The sequence below is a fragment of the Argiope bruennichi genome, chromosome 3 (assembly GCF_947563725.1).
Source record: "Argiope bruennichi chromosome 3, qqArgBrue1.1, whole genome shotgun sequence".
Classification (NCBI taxonomy): Eukaryota; Metazoa; Arthropoda; class Arachnida; order Araneae; family Araneidae; genus Argiope; species Argiope bruennichi.
The window spans coordinates 31,048,940-31,057,950 of NC_079153.1; positions in this window are offsets into that span (position 1 = coordinate 31,048,940).

Below are 9,011 nucleotides of genomic sequence, written 5' to 3' on the forward strand. Positions count from 1 at the left end.
ATGTTATTGAAATTTTTGGTTATAAATAAACTTCGTATCATTTCGAAGCAAAGGTGATCATTAGAGAAATAAAATTGATTAATGTTTAGTTAATAAAGGTCAACGTAATCATTTTTTCCATTTTTTCATTATTTATTTATGTTCGTATTCTTAAATTATACAATTCGCAAACCTGACACACGGAGAGTTCTTTTAATTGCTCATTATATAAAACTGTTTTCTCAAATCTTTTATTGCAGCAGATTTCAATTATTGTTCGCAAAATTTATCCTTTTTTTCCCAAATCGTTTTTTTTTCCCATAATTTTTTTCTATTTGCTACACGGTCTTAATTTCATGTGTTTGATGCCATGCTTTTCAGAAGTTATACAATTTTAATGATTGGATCTTCAATGTTTCGAAACTATGAACTAAAATCCGTAAATTTCTACAGCTTTCATATTTTTTTATCCATTAACATAATATATTATTTAATTTTGACCGAATTCCATTCATTCTAAATTGTTTTGTTTCCTAAATGATTGATTGATGAGTTTTGTCTTCGATTTAAGATTTTCATTGAGTAAATAATAGGACTTGGAGCTGATTTTAAATAACGTTTGTGAAAAAAATATGACACAACTTTTAATTCAATTTCTTTCTTTACATCCGGCTAAACAAGAGTTGAAGAGATGCGAAATCACTGAGATCAAGTGCAGATAAATGACTGTTTCTCGTGGATATTAATGATTTGTACTAATGGGTGGAGAATTTATTCATTTTAATAATTATGTATTGAACTTTAATTTCGGTTTACGGCACTGTTAGAGCACAGATTTATAATACATTGAACTCACGATTAGTTGTGCCGATCAGAATTTATAGTTAAATATAAAAAATTCAAAATAAAATTATACAAAACTTTTTAAAGGAAATTGATTTATTTTCGGAGTGCATAAATGATTTGTAAAGCTGTTGCTTATTATTAATGGTCTACGAAAACAAAATTAAATTTATACATAATAAGTTTTTTTTATACCAACCGCCTTAGGCTTCCATGTTGTTCTCCCCCAAAATATTAACTTTTCCAGCTGTTAAATTATAAGTACGATATACTTTTATTGAAAGTTTACCTTGTGATTTAATAAAACTGAAACATATGAATTAAATTGAATCAAACAAACTACTATTCCGGCAAATTAAAATGTATATACAAAGAGGTAACAAAAGTCATGGGATGCTTCCAGATAACGTGTCGAACCTCTCTTTGCCTGGCGAAGAGCAGCAATAGAAATTCTCTGCAGAAATACTGAGCCATGCTGCCCTCTGTAGACGCCCATAATTGCGAAAATGTTGGCGGTGCTGGATTTTGTGCACGAACTGATCATTTAATAATATCGAATAAATGTTGGATGGGATTCATGTCAGACGATCTAGGTGGTTAAATCACTCGTTGGAACTGCCCAGAATGTTCTTCAAACAAATCGCTAACTTTTGTAGTTCGATGACATGTTTCGGTCAATGGAGGGATTAAAATGGCTTTTATAAAATAGTGAATTCAAATTTTCGCATTTCTTCAGTTTTTATCACAAAAAAAGAATAACTTACTTTTATTAGTGTCGCAAAAAATATTTTATTAACTAAGACTTATATCACTAAGGTGCCTGTCTAATGTTAAAAAAGATTATCCCAATAAATTCAAAGATACAATTTTCAAAGCATTCTTCTTTGCAGCCTCTGAGAATGGTTAAACTGATATTATTAAATCATAAAATGCAAATAAAAAGTAGCCATAATTTTGATATAAAATGCATTAAATGCAGTACAATTTGCCTCTTTGAATATTTTTCAAATTTTAGCCTATTACAGCTAAACTAATAAAGAATTATTCCTAAATTATCAAGGTCCTTTATGTCTTCGTGCATCTTTTTTCAGAAAATTAATGCAATACTTTTATTTCAAAGAGTGAATTGTAACAAAATAAATAAAAGACAAATTAAGCAAATAAAATACAGTAAACCCCAAATATTTATTTCTGACAATGATGATTATAGTGTCAAAGCTTACAACAATTAATTCTAAGTGCAGTCGCGCGATTCTAAATCTATTATATGTTTCAGTGGTTTCAATTACCTATGATCTAACAGTTAAATCTATTTTCTATTTCTCAATAATTCAAATATCATTAAACATTGAATGGCATTTATCGACGCACAGGAAAACACGCACAAACACAAAGATGTTCGTAGTTACATTTCCAAATAGAAATTGCAAAATCTAAATAGCTAAGCATAAAAAAGGAAAAAAGAAAAATCGGTATCAAAGTTCTAGAAAAACTGCGCATGTGCCGATTCCTATGACGACCACAATTGGAATGCGAAAAAGGTGTGCCTACGACGAAAAAGGCATATTAAAAGCTAAATGCTTAAGTCAGATTTAAAACCAACGAAATTTATTATTTCTTGTTTGGAAATATGGTTAATGTGTGTAGTTATTTTGAGTTATGTAAAAAATATATTTGCTGTAAGATTTTGGAAATTACGTATGTTCGCCCTGGATCAGTTAAGAAAGTAATCGCAGCCAGCAAGATTTTCTCTGAAACAGAAGAATTGATAAAAGAAAAGAACCATTTTTCAGGAGGAAAATATTGATTATATTTGTTGAGAATATCTTTTATACTTTCTTGAGAATAAATATATATGTATATTTCTATGCTTTTCCTAAAATCAATACGTATATTTCTACATATTCATAAAATAAATATATAAATTTTCTAAAAATGTATGCTTACAATGAAATTTTTTCAGCTATTTTTGTCCCCCTAATGGTCTACAATATGTAACAGAAAAAAAAAATAATCATCGTCCAAAGGGTTGCTTTGCTTACTTATTTCACTTTATTTACTGTTTACTTTTGCTTTATTTTTAGAAGCTTAGGTAATAAAATTATTAATTTATTTACTTCATTTATTGCTTTATTTAAAAATATAGATATATAGAATTATATATAATTATATATAGAATTTTTAGATTTTTTTATTTCGTTTTTACTTGTGATTCAAAGCTTTTATGTTTTTGTATGGTCTTTCATTTTTATTATAGTTTATTATTTATATACAGAATGCCCACTCTATACTAGACCCAACAGGTAATTTCCAAATCATTAGAAATGAACACATACTTTCAGTTGCAAGAAAATGCTTTAAACGGCATAATAAACTATATTTTATATTTAGTCTAGGAATTAATTGTGCGATTTTACAAGAGATGGCGTAACTAGCTTATTGTCCCATAGTTTCGTTTGTTCAAACATGCATTTAAAACTACTGTTTTTGCGCATCTAGTTTAGTATATGCCATTTGGTTTAAGCGTAAACAACTACAATTATTATTCAACTGAAAATGTCAAATTTTGTGCCTGATAAAGTGTTTTTTTTTTGGGGGGGGGGTCTTCTTTATTACTTTAACATGAAGAATAGTGCTACCGAACGTCATCGTATTTTGGTGAAGTTTATGGTGACCATGCTCTAGCTGAGTGAACGTGTCAGAAGTGGTTTGCACGGTTTAAAAGTGGTGATTACGGCTTGGAAGACCAGGAACGACCTGGACAGCCAAAAAAATTTGAAGATGAAGAATTGACAGCATTGCTCGATCAGGATTCGTGTCAAACGTAGGAAGAACTTTCAAAATCATTAGGAGTTGATCAAACAACAACTTCCAAACGCCTCAAAGCAATGGGAATGATTCAAAAGATGTCACATTGGGTTCCATATGAATTGAAAGAAAAAGACGTTGAAAGAAGAAAAACCGTTTGCGAAATGCTGCTTCAAAGACAGAAAAATAAGGGATTCTTGGATCGGATTGTTACTGGTGATGAGAAATGGATTTATTACGAGAATCCTAAACGAAAAAAAGCCTGGTAATGCCAGGTGAACCAGGTCCATCACAACCGAAACGAAATATTCACTGTGCAAAGGTTATGCTGTGTGTATGGTGGGATATGAAAGGTGTGGTGCACTATGAGCTTCTGAAACCTGGTGAAACTATTAATGGAAAACGTTATCGACTTCAGTTGATGCGTTTGAAACAAGCTCTGGCCAGAAAACGACCAGGATGGGATAACAGATATAATAAACTTATTTTTCAACATGATAACGCTCTACCACATATCTCAAAACCGGTCAAAACATATTTGGAAAATGTCGGATGGAAGTGTTACCCCACCCGCCGTATTCGCCAGACATTGCTCCTTCAGATTACTACTTGTTTGATTGCATGAATAACGATTAGCTTGGACAGCGGTTCACTTCTTCTGAAAATATTGAAAAATGGCTCTCTGATTGGATCGCTTCGAAAAGTGAGGAATTCTTTCGACACGGAATTCGTAAATTGCCTGAAAGATGGGAAAAAGTAGTGGCTAGAGATGGACAATATTTTTGATAACGTATTTATGTATTTTGCTTTTGAAATAAAGCTTTAATTTTTTGTTAAAAACCGCACGAATTAATTCCTAGACCAAATATTATATGTAAATTAATCTCATTCTGGTGCGGTGGTGCAAGGTTCTCATTGAGTTGCTGTTACACCGTTACTTTGACTCTTTTGCAGGCCTAAATTAATCTTTATATAGGTTTAAAAATTTTTAAGTTTAAATGCGGGAGTATTGTTGAGATGTATAAATGATTCTGCCATGAATTAAATTACTGTTCTTTCATTTTTACAAATTACTGTTTTTACATTAGTATATTATAAAAAAATCTGTATATCCAGATATTTATTCATATTCTTTCTATATTATTAGCGACCTCATTAAATTCAGCAAATATATTTTAAACTTTAATTTGTATTTTATTTACGTTTAGCGTCTATGCAAGTTACCTAAAATGAGTTTTACCCAAAAGTTGATATTTCAAATAAGGGAAAAGATTCCTGGAAATTTTAAAACTCTCAATATTTTAAACATAACATATCAGTTCTAACGGAATGATGAAACTACGAGAAGATGTAGTGGAAAAGTAAAAATGGCGGCTACTTTGAAACAGTTTTTGAAAGAGAAAATATCATTTATAACATGTTCGGAAGAATACTTCCTTTTATTTCAGAAGATTGTTTAATTTTTTCCCATTAATAATAGGTTTTAGCCAGAATCTGTTCAAAAGAATCCCCCACTTTTGCATTAGAGATTGATCAGCAGTTTTATTGGTTTATTTAAAGAATATATAGTTCAGATTATTAATTTTTAGGCAATGGATATTTTATAGGTTATTTAACTGAAGAAATAAACACTCTTTTATAGTTACATTTTTAAACAAACAAGAGGATTCTCCCAACAACATTTTCATATGTTTAGACGATATAACATTTTCTTTTCTATCATTCTTATAAAAATCTGCATCCTTCTAATATACCATGGTGGAAGAGAGAAAGAAAACAATCTAACGAACCGACATATCGGAAAGAGCAAATCCCCGCGCACTAACCCGATTTCCGAGCATTATGATTCTATATAACATTTTATGTTTCATAGTAGAAAGAACAAAAAAAAAAATGAATTTTGCACGTTTTGCTTTCAAAGTATTAGGTCCAAATTTCGGTGACAAAATGTCATACCAAATTTCATTTTTCTAAATATTTATAGTTTTGTATTATCGCATTCACATATATATGAATAAACAGTCAGACAGATGGCTACCCCATTGACGAATATAGCTGAGAATTTAATACCCATCTACATTATCTCACTGGGGGAGGGCACCTCAGAGATGAGGATGAGAAGTTTCCGGTAGGGTAGTGGTTGGTTCTCGCCACCCGGTGTGTATAGAAATAGTGAGGGTCTACTATTTCTTATCGATGGTGGGACGTGCTTCCCACGAGAAGGGTTGTGTCGCGGCCGGTGATGGCCCTTAGGATGCAACCATAGTTACCACGTGTTGCTGTCACGGCACTCCGGTCAATCAGATTTATCCGTGTGTCTTGGTGGAGGGTTGGAGTACCAGTTAAGGTTATATTACATTTCAGATAATATAATTATGTACCAAACCTTATTCATCTAACTCCTGTATTTTAAAACTGTAGCATTTACAATCACATGAACAAACAGATAGGCAGACTTTCCTTCAAAGGAATTTATCCAAAATCTTAGAAAAATCTACAAATTCGGCGTTTATGTTCGATGCACGATGCTCTACAGCTTGATGCGTTTCTGACCTATTGTATTCACATACAGATAGATTAATCCTTTTCTTTTCTTTTCTTTTTTTTTTTTTTTTTTTTTTTTTTGACTCAGGGAGACAAATCAAAATCACGAGATTGAATTTTTCGTAGTTGCAGTGCTTCCGAGGCATCCAATTTTGCCTTGAATTACTACATATAAAATGTGCTCAAATTGCTCGATAATGCGAGTTCGCAAATTGTACAGACTAAGTCTATGGCAAAGGATACCGACGTGTTCTGATTAGTTTAAGCCTTGGCATCTTTTTGGCAATATTTTGCCAAAAAGATGCCATACCGAAATATATTTTTATAAAAATAAATAAAATTTGCGAATTTATCTTCCCTCCTGTTTTTTACGATTTACATGTAATATTAATCTGGAACACATATACAGCAGAAAAGATCAAATCCTGAAACCTAAATTCAGGAAATATAAAAATTACAATTTATTAAAAATATTTTTTTGTGTGTGTTTCTTCTTAATATTATTTTGATATAACTAAAAAAATTAGTTACGAAATCACATATTCCGTTAAAGCTTACATATTTATACGTATTGGGCATTAAGTAATCATCTCCCCAAATGTAGTTGATGAAAAAGTAACAAACGTTCAGCAACAAGTTTCAATGACTGCATAAATTATCTAATAAAGGCACGCAAATCGTACAAAAATAAGAATTATTTAATTGCTGCATCATATGTTGAGTAATTACTTTCATTTAGTTTTTATACTTCTGTGCATAAACAACATTAGTTACTTGTATTATTAGTATTATTAATAATATTTATTATTATTATTATTAATTAGTATTAGTAGTATTACTAGTAGTATTTAGAGAAAACAATTATATTAATAAAAATTAGATAGTGTTGATATTCACTCGCATCTTCCATTAAACTAATGAAAGGTACAAAGTTTGATCCAAATAAACGAAAACTACACTTTTATGAGTGCAAAACATTGCCAAGAAGATGCCAAGGCTTAAACCAATCAGAGCACGTCGGTATCCTTTGCTATAGACTTAGTCTGTACAATTTGCGAACTCGCCTCGATAATATTCAAATATGTATTTATACATGGCATCAAAATAAAAAAAAGGGAAAAAAATATTTTTACTTTAGAAAAATTAGTCGGTTGCTCAAGATTTTGTGCATTCTCTCAAACCTTACCGAAAACCTTGCTCTGACCATTTATATGCATGTGTAGTATGTATGTTTATATGTAGTTACTTTGCGGGATTTTTTGAATGCTTATGAAGTTTCTCCTCAAAAATTTTGGAGCTTAGTACCACAAAATAATTCCTCTTTTTAAAATTTGAATAACAAAATTTCTAATTATATCAATTTAATTTCAGCTTAATTCTTGTGACTAATTTTAATTTCAAATTACTAAAATTTTATTTTTAAAAACATTTTAAACATGTTTTACCACAATATTTTTCTTTATTTAAGTAACTGAATTTACATTTACGCGAGTAGTGGCAATATTAAATACAATTTTTGTGAGCAGATTATTACTGCTTTATAACTAGAAGTAAGTTTTAAAAATAAAATAAAAATAAATGAATTAAATCATACTATATGATTTTTCGGACAAGGAATTTGCATCTTTTCCTTTAAGTGTGTGTGTGTGCGGGGGCAGGGAAAGAGATTAGAATTTCAAAATCTTTTGGCGATGACGTTACATTACATTTTCAAGATTATCAGTTAAAATTTATTAATTATTAAATGATTCTTTTTTATTCTCATAATGTAACATGATATATCTACGAATAGCATTTCATTTCTTTCTTTTGATTGAAAGGCTGTAATTTTTTTAGTCGGTGTTTGACAGACTGGTAGAAACCTCCCAAATCAATTGTCACTTCGTGGCAAGTACAGAAAAAATTGTCCTCCCAAAGTTGGAAATCGGAATTGAATTCGTCTGCTTTTAATATAGAATAAAACTAAAAAAACTTATTAAAAACTTAAAAAATAAAGAAATGGATTACAAAATTGAATAAAAAGATAATAAATGGTGAAGGAATACCATGGAACATTGCAGTCAGGGGTAGAGATGCACAATCCACGATTTTTTGAATAACAAATAATATTGCTATTGTTATTTTTAAATATGCTTTCCAAATATCTGTTATTTCAATCATATTATTAATTAAAAATTATTACTTAATATTAAATATAAAATTTATTAATTGTAATTAATACTTAATTTACTAATTTAAGTAACGTGTGATTTAATTAATTTATCTGTTTCAGCTTACTTCTTAAATTTTATTTTTTTTCTCAAAACTATTTATTTAATTTATTTATTAGAGTGAACCATTTTCTGGAAAAGGTGAGTTAAAAATATATGTCATTTCTTTAAAATGTTTACTTTAGTCCTATATTCTACCAATAGATGGCGCCAGCAGTAAACACAATACATGTAATCAAAGTCAATCATGCCACGAGCAATTAAAAATGATCTGTATGGAATAGTGCATCATCAAATACGAATATCGGTCACTCCCGTAAAGTGGAGCGGTGACTTCGCACTTTCCAGTGAAGCCTCGCACTTTCCGGTGAAATCACCGCTCCGATAAATTTCAGTTATATGCAATTCAATGATACGATACGATAATTCCAATAACCGGCCCGTTCACTTTTTAATCCAATCACAGATTTCTTTCGAGAACTTCCATTGGACAGATCGTATCGATTGTTACTTTCCAGTAAAGTCACCGCTCCGGCAAATTTCAGTGATATCGTATCGATTGTTACTTTCTATCGTAATCCAAAACCTGTAATCGAAATATCATCAATAAGATCGTATCAAGGATTT